Genomic DNA, 23,434 nt, shown 5'->3' with positions numbered 1-23,434 from the left:
TATTAACCCCATGTGGGTTACTATTAGAATAGTGGATTATTATTATAGATTGACTTATAAAGTGGGTTACTATTAGAAGGAGGGTTACTATTAAAGTGTGGGTTACTATTAGAAGATTTACGGTATAGCCTTCCGACGGACATAAACAATGTGTGGCTATGAAGTATAGTACGTGTATTATCATCATAGAGGATTATAGTGAATATTAATATATTACACTAGTAATATATTAATATATTACACTAGTAATATATTAATATATTACACTATTATATCTATGGTATCATGTACATGTACTGTAGTTTACATTATAGAATCTGTATCAATATCATCTATTTACATTGATTAATATTTAATTTCCTCAACAAATTGCTGTAAATAAATATAGGTAGAGCTATAATAAGCATTGAACTTGCCTTCTCACACAAAGTTCATATTGAACTTGAAAACAAAATACCGAGTGAATGATCATAACAATCGGCGATTAAATAGTCCACGTGTGTGAGGAGGAGAAAAAAAGTACGAATACGATCGTTTTGCTCATTGGTAGCATGCTGCATGAGAGTGTCTTTTCCGACCAATTAGAGGTGGCGTTTCAGTGTCCTAAATACTTAGTGTCCGAACCCCCCCTTGACAGATCCTGGCTACGGCCCTGAATGCAATACTGTAAACGATTCGATAGTATGTAAATGAGATATACAGATTTGACTACCGTACGTAAATTATTAATGCAATACTGTATAAAGATTCGATAGTATATAAACGAGATATAAAGATTCGGCAATACCGTACGTAAATTATTATTGGTTTGAGCATACTCCTTTAGCTGTAACTCAACTCGCCATAGACAACGACAATCAAAGATTAAAGCGTATATGGCGTTCCATACAAATGACGATATTAAACTGGCGGCCGCTTCGACCATACTCCGCTAGGCTAGATCTAATGTCCATCCACGAGAGGACATTGTGTTAGACGGTAAATCTGGTCTGTACCACGTTGTTGTAACTGATATAACATCATACTTCTGTGTCAGTAGAATACAATTCATGGAATGCATTATCAATGATCTAGCGTTGCACAGAAAGAACGTTGGCAAACTAACATTATGAGTGTTATTCTTCATAAAGTGAACCATGATAAGCTCTGTTGGCGACAACAGATTGTTTTTTGTCGTCCAATTGCTGTATCAAAAACTGTTGTCGAATATTGAATGCATAATCTAGGCATAGTCATTTTTTCAAATACGTGAATTTAAGTTATTGTTTTAGCAAGGCAGGACAATTCACTATCATAAATATCCGTACTAGGGACGCTATAAAAAAAAGTAGTTAAATAAAGAAAAATAAGGAAAACTAGATACTTGTTTATGTATATACGTTGTGTGCTAAAATTATAATATAATCCGCTCGAAAAAAGGAAAAACCTATCAGAGACAATTCTCCAAATAGGTTATAAATCTGGTCGACGTAGGATATTAAGGTATTAAGGAAATGTCTACTTTCGTAACAACACTAACGTAAGCGTGCGTCGTGAATTTTAACGTTCTATTCGGGGCTACAGTAGTTTTCGTGCAGCACGATCTTGACAAACATCGTTGACGTTATTTATTTTTCAACTTTGCATAATAGACATAAGAATCTTGGCTGCAAATGAGATAGCGCCCTCTGTTTACATGTTTTATATATTTAGTCAGTAAATGCGGAATGAAAATGTGTGACTGTTTATTACAATAATAATATCGTTCCACCGCATCAGTATGCATTTTCCACAAAAAGTAACCCTAACCAACAGATATCAAATGCTTCAAAGTTTGAATTTTGAATGTTGACATATTTTAACTATTACAACCTTGCTTTTTACTGCACTGTGAATTATTTATACAAAATGATTAGTCATACAATATATACGGCGCTTACTGCCTGTTTTTGAAGCAAATGTTGCTATTTCGAAGTGAAATAGAATATTTTCATAAATCAGTCGGAGACTTACATAGTATTATAAGAATGCAATTGACAACAATATGAAAATAAATTATTACAAGAAGCTGGTTACTACTGAAACTAAACATTTACATAACTGTTTGACGTATATTCATATCAAACATGTTTAAAGTCTCATTCCCTACGTTTTTAAAATCTAATTTAAGGTCACAAACTACATTGTAAAAATAAATACTATATGGTCCTATTGCGATTTCAAGACTTGAGTTTTCTAGTTTCATTCTGCTATAAGACCACTAAATGGATCGATCCATTATTAATTCCAGGGTTGAACACAATATTGTATACCTTTTTAGATAAAGGCCGTGGCTAAAGCTACGCTACCGTATCCTAACTTCCGTTTGCTAAAGGCACGGTAAAATTACATTACGTAATAATCAGTCAATGGGGTGCTGGCAGTATGTGACGTCATCGTATAAGGACCTAATGATTCATTTATCGCTATATTAATATTATCGCCGTCGTGTATGTCAGAACCTATCGGATGTAGGCTTAGCTAAGTCTTTTATTGAAAAGCCAAAACATGTTAATTTTAATTCTAGAATACAGAAAACCGTTTCAAAAGAGGAAGATCTGCCGTAGGCCTACTACTATACTAAATGGATCAATCCATAATTAATCACAGTGTTGAGAAAAATTGTATACTTATTATCAATACAAACTGTCCTCTTTTTATCATATTACAAATAATTAAATCAAAGCGTTTGATCGTCTGTGTACAACAACAGAAACATTTTATCGTTGGAAGATTAAAAGATGATTTTCTATTTCGTCTTAAGAATCTATGTCCGTCACTCTGCTTTCGGTATAAAGCCTGGTAGGAAAATTGGAACGACTGAGTTAATAGTACTACAACTAATAAATTTGAACCATGATTGGCTTAACAGCAACTCTTTAACGTACAATTTAGATTTGTTCGTATGAAAATACAATATTCTTTTAACCATCTGGGCTTACTTTTAGTCATAATTTGCTTAATGTTTTGTGAAATATTGTAATTTATTTCTGTAGCTAAAGTTTACCTTATTGGACGCCTCTGTGCAAAATAATATGCCAAAGAAAAACAAACATATTGATGTAAAAAGTAAAAATCAACTATGGAATGTGTATTATGTGTACAATGGAAATGACAATTTAAATTTTAGAATCAATTTCTTTCTTTTAACATGTATTTATTAAAATATATTTAAAAAAAATAAATGAAATAATAGTTTGTTTTTATTTTTATTTATGCAATCGTACATTGTAAAACTAACATTGAACCTAACAATGAATATTTTATATTAGCTGAACGGAGGGAATAGTCGTTAGAAGTCCATACAAGTGACTTCTTTTCTGCACTCGGCTCCGCCTCGTTATACTGTCAAACTTTCAACTCATGAACATTCTTCCTATTTCAGTTCAAGTATTCTTGCTTTTATTATTGGCAGTAATAAACTTCCTGTACATTTTGTTTATATTTTTGCTCTATAAATGTATTTATATGCAGGCCTATATAATTACGTAAATTGAAAATTGATCACATAAATATTTAAACATATTTACGCATCAACTTGATGTAGGAATGTAAAATAGTTTGAAAAAATAGATTTTTATAGATAATGTAGCACTTGTTGTTGCATAATAACAGGTTTTTAAATTTAATTAAATAATGTCATTTAATATCCCTCTTTTCAAAGTGAATAATGCTTTTTACTTGTATTTATATATATTTTTTAAGTTAATAAATAATGTAAAGCAATCAATTTCAACATAAGCTGCTGCTGATTGCTATTTTTATACCATATAAATAAAAAAATGAATAGATGGTGCATTATCCTGCAATCAAAGAAGAACACTATTGAAATTAGGTGTCACTGGCATTCTGTGAATTAGATGTGGAGAAATGTATTTCCACAATTATGAATTGTATTGTACTTCGACATCGTTAACCAAATCGGTATAATGGTTTACTTTGCTCACCTAAAATGGCAATTCACATCGGTGTAGCTCCTATCACCTTATGATAAGATTAAAGCAAACAATAAATAACAAATCACGCTTGTTGCAGCAACTTTTTAGAATGTACTTGTTATCGCTTATACAAATGATAATGTATAGTGTCTGGTGTTCTGTACAAAAACAGTCAACTGTTGATTGAGGAAACATATAATTCAGCACAAGTCAAGTGAGTTTGAAAAGTAACTTAAAAAATGTACGAAACTATACGTGAGTGTAGTGTATAGGGTTGTGTTTAATGTAAAATGTTTGCACATCATGTATCTACAGGTATACTTTTTTTGTTAGCTACTACAAATGTTGCTATACAAGTACCAGATATTTATCTTAACGAACATTTCCTCTGTTTCTGTAAAAATAAATCAGAAGAATAGAATTATTTATTTCAAGCATTTATATTACAAATGTATAATATTTAAATTAAAAAAATTATAATAGTTCCTAAGAAATCAAACATAGGCTACAACAGTAAATGTGGTTTCCATACGAGTATTGCGCACACTAAATAGAAACATTGTCGTCGTAGTGGTGGCCGTTTTGAGCGTCATTCTTTCTCTTACAACATCTATGCTTTAAATTTATATACAAATCTGAAACCATTTCTGAAGGAGAGAACATTGTTGATCTGTTCTGTACCACAAGTATCCAAAATGATAATAAATTTTGATACGGTAACTATGATTATGGAAACTTTTTAGATTTAAATATAAACGTTTATTTTGATAGCATGCACTTAACACTCTACACAACATGTTTGCATTCCTTTTATTAAATATTTTACAACCAATTTTTAATATCCATCGTAATCACTACTTTTATGTTTTGCAGTAAACGGTATAGCAACTGCAAATGGATCTTAAACAATGTCTTTTAGTACTCTGTGCTGACAATAGCCTGAAGGTAGGTGATTTTACTATGCAACTACTGAAAAAAAAATATTAGTATTTTACTTTGATTATGTTGAAACGTAAAAAGAGTAGAACCTTCCATCTTTGTACAGCATATTATATTTACTTATTGAATTAGCTTCAACAAAAACTTTTTGTTTAGTTTTCTTCACAATTTATTTAATTTAACCATCATCGTCATCGTCATCGTCATCGCCATGATCAACGATTTATAAAATAGAGTATTCTGATCTTGTGTTAAACAATAATATCAATGCATGTCATTAAATTACATAAACAATTACAACGAATATAAATATATTTATTCCGAGTATTTTGATACCAATATCTTGTTAATAGACCAAAGAGTTATGGAGATATGACCAGAGACTACTGAATAAAAATCCTTGTAAGCTATTCTCTATGTCAAAGGTCAATAACTTTGCTTCCGGACATTTTTTAACAAAATATTGCATTACAATAAATATAAATATATATGGTCTGAGCAATTTGAGACCATTTTAAAATTTCTATGACCAGCCGTTTTTACGATACAGTACGAGTCAAGGTCAAGGGTCAATAGTACAGAAAAATAGCATTTCCGGTTGCATTTAGTAAAAATGTTCTATTACAACGAATATAAATATATATATTCCGAGTATTTTGATACCAATATCTTGTCATTAGACCAAAGGGTTATGGAGATATGGCCATTTGGTCGCCATTTTGAATTTGGGGCGGTTACCATGGTTACGGGATCGTGAAAATTTGTTACCTAGCATTTTTGGTATCCTAGCACCATAATAAAGTAAAATCAAGTGAAATCTCACTTTGGGCATTAAAATCCTACGGAACCCCTATTTTCATACATGAGGAACCTGACTATAGGTGATTTTACTATGCAACTATACGGAAAAAAATCATATTAGTATTTACCATGATTATTTTGAAACATAAAAAGAGTAGTACCTTCCATCTTTGTACAGCATAATAGACAAGTACAATTTAATTATTGAATTAGCTTCGATAAAACATAATGATAATTGACATGAATTTTTAATTCTTGATTAATTTTGCCATCTCTCTTTTATTGAAACATCCATGCATTCTCTACTATATTATTCTAAAATACTTGAATCATCATTATTATTATTGTTGTCTATTATTACATATATAATACAGATGAATATGTTATAATATCAAATATTGTTAAAAACGTAATATGACAAATGTAAAGTTGAGAATGAAATGTTTTCTTTCGAACGATTTATAAAATATAATATTCTGTAATGTGTTTAACAATAATATCAATGCATGTTATTAAATGACATAAACAGTTGGATTTATATTAATAACATTATCGGTTCAAATTTTATAGATTCCGGAAAGTGCAAAGACTAGTGAGATTGGTATATGTACCCATATTATAAATACAAAGAGCGTAAACATTCAGGACAAGGTAGGCCTACAAATCAATTATGATTTATTTTCTATGTAAATAATAATAATACAAATATTGTTAACACAATACCAACATATTATCTGTAATGTATTAACATATTGACATCAGTCTGTGTAATATCATGTAGATACCCATTGTTTGTCATATGTGCAATAAAATACAAATACTGGAATATTAATGCAAACAATGATGCAGATAAGAAGGAAAATAACAATAAACAAAAAAATAATAATGATAATAATAATAAATAATTTAAATATACTAAATGGGAACATAACATTTTTGTGTGATTTTTCGTTTTCTTCCAAGTATTGTTTGGAATTAAAATTAAGTGATAAATCGAATAAAGTATATAATATAATGTAAGTAATATTCAATATTTCAAATAAAAATTCCAGCAATCTATATAATAAATGGATTAATTTTCAAATTACAAATTTCAATAAATCATGAACAATTACTAGGTTCATTATTTATCGTTCTGTAAATATTAGAGAAAAAAAGTACTGACATGATTTCAGCAATAGTGAAAAACCAACACGAATTTAAACTTAACCATTTGCCACATGCACACATTACAAGAACGCTTACTGTATAACAATAAACATATAAACGAGTAAAACAAAATCAATGAGAAATCAAAATTATTTTTATATTAAAATAAATCTCCCGGATGAACCTCCAAATGTAATCCAGGTTAAAATTCTTTGATGATATATACGTGAAACAAATAGCCTACGTATTACGGGACGATATTACCATTATAGAAATAGCATAGCTAATATATTATTATTTCTTAAGACAAATCAAAAACATACAATGAATTAAACTGCTTATAAACTTAATAAAGTTAAACTGTGACTTGGATATGTCGTTTGCAGCATGCTTGTTTTTGGAACTGGATACGATGCTTGATTGATAATTCCCTTGCTTTTATTGTCTACTACATTCAATGATTCAGGGATTTCATGTGCTATGCTGTAAATACTTCCTACAATAGGGAGAAACCTACAGTATAACAATGTGTACTATATTAATCAGTAACTAAACACGACAGTATACCACAGTATCGCATCTTTCTTTCACATCTATCTTTTTTCAATTCGATTAACTAATTGATCTGACTTTATTTCATGTATGGAAGACTGTACATTAAAAGAAAAATCAGCTGGACAACTTTAATTTAATTGTATAGGCCTAAAACTAAACTTGACGTTCCATACATGGGCTCACGTGTAGCATGCATGCTAAAATATATCTCGTATTGTCTTTACACTGTATACAAAATGTATGTCAAGTGTCCATCAACTGAGATGGAAAAATCCAAGTTCCACCTGAAAAAATTAACATTGTTGTTGTATGGCATTTTAATGTCACATAATATTTAGTTATTTTGGTCAAAAATTTGAACAAAACAAATTATCATTTACCTGAAAAACCAATGGATATTTGGTTGAATGTAACTGTTATGTTGACTTTTTGTAAGTGAAACATGCCTTTTTTCCCACGAAAGTGAAACAACGCTATAAAATGGCATATTATAGTTTTTGGACGACAATACAGATTTAACGTTTGAATTTTAAGCAGTTAAATTACCTACCTAGTCTATCCCCAATTATTATTTTTTAATATTTTATTATGCTCACCTCAACAAAAACTATGACAAATGAATACAAACTTATGTATTGACTTCAGAGCAAATAATATAGATGCAAAAACAAAACAAATGTCTATCACACACAATATAATATTTTAAAACACATAGTCAAATTAGTCATTGGTAATGATTATTTCAAAAACAGTTGTGCTTTAGTGAAGATAAAAGGGTAGAAAACATTGAATTGAACATGATTAGTTAATCTTCAATAATTGGTGTTTGAAAAAGATAATTGTTGCAGTTTTTTTTTTATCTCATTAGCTTGGTCGCACTGCACTGTTGTTTGGGGCTTATTACAATAATGTCACTGCTTGCCAGAATTTGATCGATTCGGGTGCAGACGTTAACCATCAAGCTAACGTAAGTAATAAAATATATATATTTTTTTTTCCTTTTAATAAATCAGGAAATTGTATATAGATTTTATTTCCGTCAACTAAAGTGTTTATTTATCTTAGAAATAATATAATATATAATAATAAAACATTTTATAACTCGCAAATTCAACAGGTGAAAATGTAACCTGGTTGAAGCAATTTTGTAAACAAAAAGTACATACAATTGTTATAATTGAGATATACATAAAAAGGTAAGATTCGAATGGTAAAACTTGCTTGAACTAAACAAAAAATATTGTTTTTTTAATGTTTTAAAACGAATAAATGAATTAGAATAATAAAGAAAAAAGCATGCCAAGTGATCTAATTTATCAATTTCACATCCCCCTCTTTCAACAATTACGGTAGTTAAATCATCGCTGTTGCGACGAAAATGTATTCGGTTCCCACTATCATTTTGCAATGTAACCACACACACATGTTAAAACACCAGTTTTAAAACGATTTGTTGGGTTTTAGTCAGTCATTGATATAGGTAGATATTTAGTCAGTTATTGTTTATTATCATTTAAGAATAATTTCGTTGATCTGCCTCTGCTGCTCAAAGTGGTGGATTTAATTTGTTTTCATTCGTACGATAATTGAATGTAATTTATAAATGAAAAAGTTTTGAAAAAACAAAGAAAAGAATAATTCTTAACTTCCTTGGCATGTGCTCCACAGACTGACTTATCAACAAAATGTAAACATTAAATTGCACACTCCCGGTAAGAACATTGCGCAAATGTACATTACATTATCTTGGCGTTCGCTACTTTGTAATCGACGCAGTGTGTTGCAATCAATGTGACACTCGGCGAACAGTTTAATAGAGTTGCGTTTAGGTCAACGATACCGTGTTCGAACGTGAAAAAACGCAAACAGCGAGATAACCAATGAAGTGCTTATATTGTTATGCTTAGACAATAAATACACAACACATCTTACTTGGTACCATGCACTTTATTCATTCGTTGTGCACAACCTCCTGGCCGGGGACTCTTTCCTTTACAAATACCTCGTCTATTTAAACCAACCCACAGGTGAAAAATATGCAAGTAAGTATTGTGTACCACAAAAGACTAACGTCACAACATACGCCCACCTTACAGAAATTGACCCCTATCAATTTTGATCAAATATGATACAAATCTACATGTCTAGCATTATGCAATTCTAATATACTTTTTTTTTTAACATTTTCCCTTTTTATATCACAACATACGCATTATCCAAGTATATACCATATATACCGTACAGTTTGAGCTAATATATTAAAGTAATTGATTATGTCGTCATCTGTACACAACCTAATATTATGATTCATTTACATTAAAATTGCAATTAATTCGGTAATCGTCATCAGTTAATTTATAGACAATAAATATACGCCCCCGACAAAATAATAACCGCATGCTTTAGAGAATTTAACATATCTAAATACAGACTTACATACATTTGCCTTTTACTGATACCATGCCACTACACTATTATCATCAGAATTCAAACTTTACATTTCCCCGTACTCCTTACAGGATTATTCTCTATGTACTCAAGGGCAGTGGAATTCAGATTCTGCACGGCTTCCCATTTATTCCGAGAGTGTGGAAAACCTTTCCATTCAATCAGGTATTCCAAACAATTTTGACAATAACGTCCTCTTATAATTGTTTCGATTCCAAACTCTTGCTCACTTTCAGGAATGCCAGGAAAAGTTAAATGGTATTTCCGTACCGTTTTAAATTACGAGTGGCCATCAACGGCCCAAATGAGTCATCCGGACAGTCCCCGATCTCGAATTCCGGCAGCTCACTCATTTGCTCCGGATCCGTATGTAAACTATTATTAATGGGTCGTGCATATCGATTATATGCAAATTTCATCCGGTTCACATGAACCGGTGCTTTCAGAACTAAGTTCCAAACACAAAAATTAAAAGGCCACACAGATAAGAGCCAGACCAAAATTTCATTAATTTACGCGATAAACCTTTCTGTAACGAAGGTATATACACCCAAATCGAATCGCCCACTTATATGTTACCTCGCGGACGCGTTCGTCATATCGCTCCTTCATTTTTCGCTTGATTCTTAGAAACAGCTCTAAATATCTCCAACTGACTTATTAACACATGCATAATTATGATCTCGTAATGTTTTTTCTGGATAGTGGCATTGTTTTAATAAGGTCACATCGATCGGAAACCCGGCTTCCCTGCCATATTAAAGGTAAAAATGACTATAACCAACAGAGTTTGTAGCCGGAGCTGTACGATAAGCGAACTGTATCGCCGGTAAATATTTATCCCAATCATTATGATGTTCATTTACATAATGCGAAATGCACTCTAAGATAACAGCATTGTATCTCTCCTGTATTGAGGGTGATATGCGCTGATATTTATTTATTTTATTTTTCGCTATCTTGGCTCTCAAATCGTCCATGACCAGAATACAACAGGAGACTGGAAATTCAATAGTCGCATCGAATCTGTCAAAAACAAATTTTCGTCAATGAAGAATGTTTCATTAAATCAAAATATTCTTCTCCAAACTCGTTTGATTTTTCTACGAGCTTATTTATTCGAAGTCGATTGACATTCAGTTGTCAAAACTGGGTGCACGTGCAACGTCTGCACAATCAAATAAACTTAATTCGAAATGGTGTACGTTTTTACGACGAATGATCCGTAATGGTTATCGGCGAAAAAACACTTTAGATGATGAATGTTATAAACTGTATTACACCAACATCGACATTCACAATATATGTAAGACATGTGATTTATCTACATTCCTAAAAACCCAGCAACGAAATTATGCTGCACATCTGATTAGATCCGATAATGATCGGATGACGAAAAAGCTATTCTTCCAAGATGACTAATGCTCGAAGCGTGGAAGAAATAATGAGAATGGAGATAATGTTGGAATGGTCAGACAAGCCTTCATTAACAACTCGAAGGCCCTCTTATTTTGAATCGGCATTTATTTATTATATGCCATCTAGAACACTCTGTCAGAGTTACAGATTAAATTTTTATATTCTATATATTTGTATTACTCTACATACTTCTAACAATCTTACTAAGAGAGTTTGATCCGAGATCACTCAACAGAGTTTCCGGACATCCATGTACACACATAACATATTCAAACAGAGCTTTGGCCACCGTAGCTGCTCCCGTCTCTTTCAACGGCACTAGTATGGGTCAACTATATACTGAGAACGTGCGGAAATTCCCTGTCGTGCAACTACCCGCATTTGACTCTTTTTCTTTAAAGTCAAAACACGCGTTGAACAGTTAATGTTGGCCCCATGGTCATGCAAAAATTGAGATCCCAACATTATAACTTCAGACAATTCCCTAGCAACGTTCATAGGAGCAACGAAACTATTACCATTATTTATTGTTAATTTTAAGGATATAGACCCAGTAATGATAAGATCACTGCCATTATCTGTTTGTGCTTTATCAATATTTGCCGGAGCTAGACTAGAAGCTACAGCAGGTAAATTCCTAGTCAACAAATCATGATCAATAATATTAATAAAGGCACCTGTATCTACTAAACATTTGGCCTGTTTACCTTCGACAAAAATAAAAATTGAATTTAAGCACGATAAAGCAACTTGAACCTCCATACTATATTGTTATGCAATTCAGCATTACGAGAAAAATGACGGATGGGCCTTCTGTATTTAGTCTTACCCCAATATTAGGACAAATACCTTTTATCATATTGATACGGTTTATTTTCTACACGATTTGCATTGTCCCCTCCATGTTCCTTGTTCCATGTTCGGTTTTACAACAATTACCTACAAACGGGGTTTCTAGTTTAGCCATCCCCGTCTTTTCTAGCATAACATGCCACTCGAATATGGCCCCGAAAACCACAACGCCAACAAATAATTCGAGAGTTAAATGTCCGACTAGATCTATCGACATTTTCCTATCAAAATTACTATTAAAAGGAGGAATCACCCACTGAACCCGACTAGACGATTCAATACTGTCTAATATATTAGAAACTTGCGCAACCATCCCCGCGATCGTATCTAGCGTTGTATTTTCTTTACTAACACGGGACTTGGGATGCTTATTTATAAAAGTACCAGAGGAAGGTTCATCCACAGTACGCTGGACAAATATGGCTAGCCGAGCTGCATCTAAAGCATTTCGAAAATACTGAGGTTCTTTAGAAAAAAAACAACCCGAATGTTCGGCAATAACCCTCTCATAAAATAGACAGGAGCTCAGAATCTGATTTCTTTATCTGCTTACGTCATAACATAATATCCGACGAATATTAATCAATGGTTTCTGAATGTAATTGTTTCCTAGTTAACAACTGCGATTCAATACCCCATTTCCAGGATTGACTCTCAAAATGTGCTTTTAACAATCGCGTATTTTAGTTATATAATTCTTATGTTCCTCCTCTATTGTATCTACAAATATTTTCATTTTCAACGCTAAAAATGGCTTTAGGTTCTGTATAATCCCGCAATGAAGCATCATTCGCATCCCCTGAATATTTCAACACATCATATTTAAATGCCATGTTGCCAATTTCACATTCAAACTTCAAATCTGATAATACAATTATTATATTTAGAACTATCCAATTATAAAAATAAGATAAATAAATAGAAATATTTTATTAACAAAAGATATACAACCACACAACTACTGCCGTTTCCAATCCAACAATCACAGCCGTTGGTTAATTCCGTAAATGTCCAAACCAGCACACAAAAATACCCGCCTCAAACACCAACCTTTTCTGAATTCAACAACCCACCGTTCTGAATCCCAGTACCAACAGTTCTGAATCCAAAATCAAACAGTTCTGAATTCCAGCACCAACAGTTCTGTATACAATATCAATCAGTTCTGAATACATATATATCCAACGACGTCGAGTCCCCACGAAACTAATTAATCCATCCGGCGAAAACAATCATGACCAGACCAATAATACCACCTCTCATCACTAGTAAGCGTCAACTGTTACTGTAATAACAAACACCATAATGTATTTCAAAATCAGATTCCTAAAATCAATATAAAACACATCTTACTGGGTACCGTTCACTTTATTCATTCGTTGTGCACAACCTCCTGCCCGGAACTCCTCCCTTTACAAATACCTCGTCTATTTAAACCAAGCCACAGGTGGAAAATATGCAAATACGTATTGTGTACCACAGAAGACTATAGACGTCACAACAATGTGATAATGCAAGTTACATGTATCTGTATCAGTATTGTTGACTTCCAAAAAGAGCAAACAATAAAAAGAGATCAATTATTAGAACAGTATGCTTTTACGAAATTAATTGTTAATGGTGTACAATAATATTTATTCTTAAAAGTGGCAACGTTTGGTGCAATTCTTGTCGTTTGTTCTATCCGATTAGTTTAGGAATTGTCTTTGGGTAGAGTGAGTAACAATAATAACAATTATACTTGGTGGTTATGTATATGTTTATATTGGCCAGCCCTTGTCTATTAGTAACATTATCATTTTGTTGACGATATTTAATTATACTAGATGCATTGTTACGCTCAATTCGCTCGCGTACCATCTAGGTCGTGCCCACAGATGGTTTTAGAATACAAGGAACACCTATTAAGAGGTCACCTTTGAAACCTCACCTTTCGAAAATTGTTGGTTATTGTCCCCTTAAAACCGCAATTGTCTCCTTAATAATTGATCTGGACTAACTGAATACATTTAGAAGAATTGAAAGTTTAGACTAACCAACGATTAGCCAATAAAATATTTCGAACCAGAGAAAGTACCAAAGTTGTGTATTAATTATGTTGAATACAATTATTTAGTAATTGTTTTGTTTACTTTTGTGATATTGTTTCTTTTGGCAGTCAGAGTTCTCGTTCCCTGAATAGGGGTGTTCCAAAGGAGAGGTTCTACTGTACTGAAGTTTCGGCGTAAATAAATAAGTGTAGGCAAGGCTATGTGTACAACAGTATACATGTCGACTACATGAACAAATAGTACAGACACGTTGATTTATTAATCGAATACAATTCGAACCCTGGAAATTACATCCGGAAGAGAAACTTGTCATAAAATGAGTCCAAACTATTGAATTAAATTCAATCAAAACCAAATGTGTGTTTTGCATTGTATCACCGATTACTATCCTTTTCATGGCACATTTGATGAATTTGGGGCGGTACGTTCACATTTAAAATATTCCAATTTGAATTGCTTATTGTCGAGGTAAACGCTCGTTCCCTACTCCATCAATATAATTTAAATAGCCATTATGTGTATTTACCATACAAAACACAGACGTTAACAAAGTACCTAGCCTATATAATATAATATGGCCTAACTCCTATTCTTCTAGGCCTAATAGGATAATATAGGCCTATATGCCAAAATAAAACAATGAGCAAGAATTTGTATCAACTGCAGTCATAGGTCGCGGTGCTAAAATCCATAAAATCACAAAAGGCTAATGGTTGACCAAACATTTGTTGATTGAACAAAATATCTTTTAATCACTTAAAAAACTCATATTTTTGGATCGCATTTCTGTTAGACAAAAATCTTGACGGAATTGATGCTTGGAAAAGAGACTGGAATGTATGGAACGCCGGAGACTGCTATTTTTTTCGGCAACTTTAAAATTTCAGATACTTTGTGGTATTAATTAGCGGCGACTTTTTTTCTGCGGCTAGGAGACTTCAGAATTCAGAGACTACTTTTCATGCGGCGACTCTGCGACTTTACCATTCGACTGCAACTTTTATAGCGGTACCTTGGCGACTTTAACATTCGGTTACAATTTTCTTTCATGTGGTGACTTTGTTTCGGTTGAATAACCTCCTCCAATGATGAAATATGAGGGACTAAACCAATGGCCTAAAGTTTAATGATAAAGTTTATTTGTCATTTCCAATTTAGAATGTTAGCAAGATCATAAAGTAATGCTGCGTGTATCAATAGTGTAAAAACCGTTTCGAACATTTGTCAAAAGTAATAATATGATGATACGTTCAAGTATTTCACAAGAAATCAATGGGACAGATCTATAGTTTTCTAAATTCGCCCTTCTTATAAAAGAGGGGAAACATTAGCATTTTAGCCATTCATTTGGGAGACATCCTGTACACAGCGATTTCTGATACATTTTTACTCGGTGCGTGTGTTTTGGTACATTAACGGGGATGGCATCTGGTTCAGACTTTTGGGAATACTTTTTTTTTCATATTTGTGTTATAGGCTTAAACATGTTTTTAAAAACGTCAGCTGTCGCTTTTGCGTTATACACAACACATCTATCAGTTGAAGTCAAGGTTGATAAGCCGACTTCAGACACTATTATGTGTTGTGGATTTGATGAAATTTCAGTAAAGCTTTGTGTTGGTACTTGCAATTTAATGTATTCCTTTTTCGAAAAGCTTACTGATATACATCATTAAGGGCTTCCATTAATCTTAACATTTTGCATCATCGGCGTAATTAAACAGTGCACTATCTTAGATGGATCTGTTTTGTTTTTTCCTTATTCCAACTCTAAGATGCCTTTCTGAAAATTGACGACGGACTGTTTTTACCATCTCGTCCAAAATAAAAAAAAAAGATTCATCCTATGTTTAAGGTGTACGTAGCCGAAGACGTTACCGGTCTGTCATATCTCGTATAAATAGGCCCGTAACAGTTATTAAGAAACTTAATGTACGAAAATACTTTTTTTGTCGAAATTATTGTACTTTGCACTTACTTTTATTTTGTCAATGACCAGTGTAGCCTATATACTGAATAAATAACGAATGCCTCATATCTTTACATGTCTTAAGTGAATATTTCTCTCTTCGATTAAACAGTATAAAACCTATTTTTCCATATTATTATCGAGAGTACGGCCTGTTTTCCAGTCGATGTTGAGTTGCTTTGAGTTATGCAGATTCAACGATTTGGTATGAAAAGGGGTAACTGGTCTTTATGTCGACGCATTTTAGATTACTGACATTTTAACGATTGACACGAATAGCAGTAAAATATGTGTCAACACTGCGTTTACAACTTTAACGATAACAAAAGTTTCACAAACTACGTCATCATAATTTGATAACAAAATAGTACGCACTGCTACTTCTTGAATTCTCACAAAGCGACGACGTCTTCAATTATTGTATAAGTAAAACTATAAATTATAATAACAAAAAAAAATTAAATTTAATGTTTTGTCTTCAGTCCAAGCATAAACCAACCAATCAAAATCCAATTTATTTTTTACGTAGTCTTGGTGTTCCAGCAATGCTCGAGAGAAAGCGCTAAACTAAGTTAAAAAATCATACTTTAATACCAATTGTTTAAACAATTGGTGGTCCGGCTCGATCATCATCAATGTCTAAATTCCATAATGTATAATAATTATAATATATTATATGTTATATTTTACATATTATATATTATATTCTTACAAATAATTGAACATTACATTATAAACTAACTAACAACAACAGTGTTGGCTTTTATCTGTCAGAGAACGATTAACTAAATAATAGTTAAACTAGTTAAATACGGTAGAATTTAAATTCAAATTAGAAACAAATTTGAGTTGATAGTAATACCTAAACGTGTTTTATTTATTTCAGAATGGACGTGGGCCGTTGCATGGTGCTGCAGAACAAGGTTGTACATATATTGTTAACATTCTGCTTATGGCAGGATCTCATGTGAATGTTCAGAGTAAGGTAGGCCGTAGGTGTTTATACTCTTGTGGATGTTCTATTTGGATTACATTTCATTAAAAATAATTTGGCAATAATTATTGTAAATGCAAATATTACTGTACATTATACGTGAATGCATATAACTGTGAAACAGGTTAAAGCTTGGTTCCCACTAGAACGTAACGCAAGAACGTAAACGCAACGCAAACGTTTTAACCAATGACAAGCGAAGTTATAGACAGTTAGCAATCACAAGCGAATAAGCCATCGTTTGTGATTGGTCAATTCACTTGCGTTGCGTTACGTCCTTGTGTTGCGTCGCTAGTGGGAACCACGCTTAAGGATTAGATAAACGTGATTCAAATTATATTAAACACGTACATTCGCATTTCTGTGTAGGATGAAATACAAAATGTATCCCATTAGGCCTATGTATTTAATATAATATTTCATTGTTAGTGCTTATTCGTTTTGTTTAGTTGTGTATTTTCTTTCTGTGTATTTATTCAATCTGTGTAAAGACATAGAAACACAAATAAACCATTCAGTAACTATAAGTTAACTTGCGCCCTCAACATTTGCGAATTATACGTAGTGCGTTTTTTGTATACGCGTATAGCCGATAGTTTCAAACATAATATAAACTTAATCAAACTAACTTCGTCTCTAGTTCCCTAACCATATTCATCATATTGTTACAATTACTGTTGTAAAATGGCTGTATATCCCCCTTGTGACGACCTTTTCAAACAAATAGAATTGTGTTTGATTATAATACAATATTGCGTGTATAAATAAATGTGGCGGAGCGTTTATTAGAGAGTGGAGGTTGAATAATCCAAAGATGTGTTATGGAAGACGGGCGTTTATTATAGAAGACGTTTAAATAAACGGCTTTCACCATGGGCAAAAGCATCCCGGGTCTGAACAGCGATACACATGCAAAACATTACAGCAACTCGGCTACCATTCGGCTATGTCGGGGTTTTACCTGATTAAAAAAAAATAATACATTGCACATTGGCTGCCGTTCATTTCGGCCGCCACGTATGGAACGCCTAAAGCCCCAGTGGTCCATCAAATGTCGAATTTCATATTGCCCATTTGTTAAATTCAAAATAAGAGCTTGTCTCTTTTGCCTCGATAGTAGCTATTAGGCCAATTATTTGTTGTTTTTATTTATTTATTTTTGCTATGTCGAAATTTCATTTACATTCATGATGTGGCAAGATTAGGCTTTCGTACTAATGTAATTTTTACTCGATTTCTGATATTAATTTTATTTATTGATTTTACAAATTTCACTGCAATATACTTCGATGATTTTTTAATATAATTGATTTGATCGTTATTTTTTGCAGTATAATTTCATTTTGCTTAAACTTCACACGTGGCCCATAAATAAAGCAAAATGTATGTCGCCGCCAACGGCAAACGTTGGAGGGAGCAAAAACCAGGAAGCAGCAAAGTATTTACATTATCAACCCGGAATTCACTTCTATACCGTGGACGGTTGAAAATCTACAGATGAAATCAGAAGTGTTGTTTATAATAATATCTCCCTAAGAGAGAAATATGGAACAATATCGTAATAGTGACGACGATGTTATCAAATCTACGTTTCGCGGTACATCTGCGATAGAACAGTTTTTTCATTGTGCTCGCGTATTTCAGAATTAAGCATAATGTCCCTTTGCCTCCTCCGCCTGTCACGCCAGTTACATGATGGAATTTTTCCATGTTTATCCTAATCGACTTTCTTGCTCTATGCCTGGCATAATTATTTGAGGTATGTAGGCCACGGTAGTTATTATGGAAAGAAGCCATTTTGTTCCCTTTTCCCTAATTATATCATGACAGTTTTTGGGTTGTATTACTTACCAGTTTGTAAACAATGCAGTGTGTAATTACTTGTAACTAATTGCTATACTCATTGGTGAAACTTGTTATAAGCTTAATGACAGTTCCAGGATAATATTGATGACTTGATGATTTTGGTCAAATGATGATAATATTAAGCTGATGCAAATTAAACGATATTTGATTTCTGTGAAAAAACACCAGTCTAAACAGTATATTAAATGATAACTTTACCGAGAACCATATTTTGACAACGTATTAGGGATGTACATATTGTGTGTTACTTACTTGTTACTTGTTTTCATAGCTATCCCCATTATTGGGGACATTTCGCCGTCATTGACATTATGTTGACATAGCACAACAATGAGAGACAATAATTTTGATGAGAAGGTCAAGGAACACTAATTAAAACAACTAAAAACTAAAAACCTGGTGTAGGAATGTACATGACTCAATTGCTAATTTGACCTGCATTAGGCTTGATGTATAGAGTGCACACTGACTAAACTAACCATTTCTATTTGAAATTCCATTTAAAACAAGTTGTGACCTATATTTTACAGGTGAAGTCATTGTTATAAATCGTTGTTATTTATAAAGTGAGATGATATTCTACTGAACAAGCTGGACCTACAATATTGTTTAAATGTTTACACTGTGAATGAAAACTAGTTAGGCTTCCGAAACATCGAAACATTCTCAATCATACTGTACTGCAATCATATACTTTATATTTTCTTGTCGAAAGACATGGTGTACCACACATACAACTTCACAAGTTGGGCCTAAAACTCAGGACCCAACAATAGTGTTAGACTCTTTTGTTCTAAGAATTAACGGGCGTGTTGAAAAGTAGGCCTACGTAATGATCTAGCTCCATGACCTTTGTTCAACGGTTATTTTAAACCGTCGATGCAGCACACTGTAACGCAAATTTAAACTTTTAATCAAGAAATATTTGCTAAGCTAACCGTCCAAATTATTGTCCGCGAAAAGTACACGCGCAAGGGTAGATGTTTTTGGGATGACACTGAAGTTTTATATTATTATTGTTATTATTACTTTGTTTACCCAGGGTAAGCCCAAACAGTTAAAAACTGATTTCCATTGGGGCCCTGCATTGAGTTAAAAACCATTTACATAATAGCATTTTGCTGAATATACTTTCTATGAAGTTCTGGTTTAAATAACCCTAGGGATGTGATGGTTCCTAACTCCTCTTCGACGCTATTCCACAGGGTTGCACTAAACAACACTAACACTTGTGGAGTAACATTCTTTTCTCGCAAAAGGAATCTTTAACTTCAACAATGTGGACTGCCTCGTTACGCGTGACTGGGATAAGGGTGTAAATAAATCATATAAGTCATATATTTGGGAGTCAGCCTTTTAAATGAAACTCTGTCCGAAAATGAAAGCCAGTCTAGGTCTGAGAACATGTCTACTGAAAGAGTCAGATATGGACATTTTAAAATAAGCCTTGCAGCTCGTTTTAAACACTTATTAAGTGTTTTATTATGGGATGCATACCTGCCACCCAATACTGTACAACAATAGTCTAATGACGGCCTTACTAGACTAGTGAATAGTGTGTTCATGCAACTTTGTGGGATACAGTCGCGAATCCGATTTAGCATGCCTAGTTTAAAAGAAACTGTTTTGTTCACGTCTCAACATGCGGTGACCAACTTAACGTTTCGTCAATTATGACACCTAAGCATTTAGAGGATTTTACCTTTTCAACTAAATTGTTTGCAATTTTTAGATTAAGGTCGCTAGTAGATGTTTTCTTTTTCGATCCGATGAGCATTGATTTAGTTTTGTTTGCATTTATAGTGAGTTTGTTTCTGTTTGCCCAATTGTGTACTATATCTAATACAATATTTAAATTTGTTTCAATTTCGTCTATGGTTGGTAAACTACATGTCAAGGTTGAATCGTCACCGTACATGAACAACTTACAGTTTTTAGGAATACAATTTTGTAAATCACTAATTGTGTAAATGATAAAAAGCAGTGGCCCCAAAATCGAACTCTGTGGCACACCAATGTTTAATGGTCGCGTCTTCGATTTTGTGCCACCAATGTTTACATATTGACTGCGATCAATATGATTTAAACCACTCCATTACGGATGGTGACATGCACATACATTTGAGTTTTTTAAACAGAATTTCATGACTAACTGAGTCAAATGCCTTGCTCAGGTCTATGAAAACAGTACCAGTCATTTTACCCTGTTCCATGGCATGTAAACACTCGTTGGTTAAAGATGTATTGTCCCCCAAAATCATATTATAAAGATTTTAAAAATCGGACTTTGAATAGGCCATTTTGCAGTTTTAAAGTTGTTCACTTTCATAAAGCTTGGTTCCCACTAGAACGTAACGCAAGGACGTAAACGCAACGCAAGCGTTTTAACCAATGACAAGCGAAATTATAGAAAGTTAGCAATCACAAGCGAATAAGCCATCGCTTGTGATTGGTCAATTCACTTGCGTTGCGTTACGTCCTTGCGTTGCGTCGCTAGTGGGAACCACGCTTAAGGAAAAAAACGGGGGAAAAAATTATTTCACCTATAACCTATTCGATGTACACGAAGCCCATTGGAGACATCGTTCGGCGACATGGACTCGGCTACCAGTTGTATGCGGATGATACGCAAATGTACGTTTCTTTTCGCCCAAATGACAAGTCAGAAATACAATCTGCTCTAATTTCGATGGGAAAATGTGTTTCAGATGTCAAGGTATGGATGACCCAAAACATACTGAAATTAAATGAAGGAAAAACGGAAGTGATACTCTTTTCGTCTCGGTACAATAAGACCAGTATAAATTTGGACGTGAATGTCGGAAACATAGTTCTAAAACCAACGTCGACTGTGAGAGACCTCGGAGTAATTTTCGACAAACATCTTACTATGGATTCACATGTACAATCGATCTCCAGGCAGTGTTATATGCACTTACGTAACATCTCTCATATCCGACGTCATCTAACATATGATGCCACGAAATCATTGATACAGTCGCTGGTGATCTCTCGTATGGACTACTGTAACGCCTTACTTTATGGTCTGCCGACTACAACTATTGATAAATTAAAAAAATTCCAGAATACGGCAGCGCGAATAATTACGAAAACCTGTAAATATGAGCACATTACACCTATTTTGAAGGAGCTCCATTGGCTACCGGTGCAGGCACGCATAAAGTATAAGTTACTTGTACACACCTTCAAGGCATTGCATGACCAGGAGCCCACTTACATCAATGATATGCTGAAGGTTTATCAACCAAATAGGCCATTACGATCACAGGATTCTTTTACTTTATGTGTTCCTAGAGTTAAAACTAAATCGTATGGTGAAAGGTGTTTCATGAAGGCCGCGCCGACTCTATGGAATGCTCTTCCATACCAGCTCCGCAGTGCTTCCTCCTTGAACATTTTCAAGGGGGAACTTAAAACACACTTATTTGTCTCATACTACAACAATGATTGATTTCAATTTGAATATAGTATATTGATGCCTATTTTTGTAATCTTGTATTTTTCTACTGCAATTTGTTTGGTCAATTATTGTGCAATAATATTTTTAATTTTTAATCAATTTAATTAAATTAAAATAAAAATTTAAAAAAAAAAATAAATAAATTAAATAATAATTAATATGTAAATAAATTGTATTTTTGTAATCGTAGTTTAAGAAATTCCGACCTATTTTGTATATCGTTCATTTTATTTTCTATTTTATGCGATTTTAATTAATGTACAGTAAGAATATTTATAACTTAGTTTAAGAAATTTTATTTCGTATAATTTGAGGTTACTTTTGTAATTATTGTTTATGATGTTTGTCTTTATGATGTGAAGCGCCTTTGAGCATGAGTTTTCATGAAAAGGGCGCTATAGAAATCTGGTAAATAAATAAATAAATAAATAAATAAAAAGACAAAATAAACAGTTAAATTACCCAAAAACTCATTGTCTTCCAGACAATTTGACCATTTTTTGCTTTAAATTACATTTTTCTCAGGTAAATAAATTTTTTTCAGACCCAATTTTTTTGTGAGAGTGAATAACTATTATGTGACATTAAAATAACATATTCAACAAAAAAATTTAAAAAAATATTTTTTTAGGGGGAAAATATATCTTTAAGTCATGTAGCGTTTTTTCAGTTGAATGAAACGGTTTAAATCCTGATTGACAAGATGGGATCAGCTTGTTCACATCAAGGTACGAATGAACGGCCGAATGTACCCACCTTTCTAAAATTTGTGAAACCTTTGGTAGGATGGAAATTGGTCTATAATTATTAGGTGATCATTTAGAATAAAATGATCACCTATTGTTATTGTACAAAATCTTTATTATTGTTTTCCTTGTTGTTATTGGTTATCCGCCTCAAGCGGATAAGCCCTTGGAATTGTAGTGTTACTTTTTTTTGGTTATCCGCCACAAG

The 23,434-nt window shown here is 33.0% G+C and overlaps 1 protein-coding gene and 1 pseudogene across 1 annotated transcript in view; one reads left to right on the top strand and one right to left on the bottom strand.

Moving 5' to 3' along the window:
• LOC144843358 (uncharacterized) overlaps nt 1–23,434 on the top strand; it is an 851,823-nt gene that overhangs the window by 762,073 nt on the left and 66,316 nt on the right. The window lies entirely within an intron of this gene.
• LOC144842373 (uncharacterized) lies at nt 9,888–12,336 on the bottom strand (annotated as a pseudogene).

This window comes from Antedon bifida, chromosome 5 (genome assembly GCF_963402885.1).
Source record: "Antedon bifida chromosome 5, ecAntBifi1.1, whole genome shotgun sequence".
Taxonomy (NCBI): Eukaryota; Metazoa; Echinodermata; class Crinoidea; order Comatulida; family Antedonidae; genus Antedon; species Antedon bifida.
Note: the sequence above shows the minus strand (reverse complement) of the source record. Positions and strands in the feature narration are given on the sequence as shown.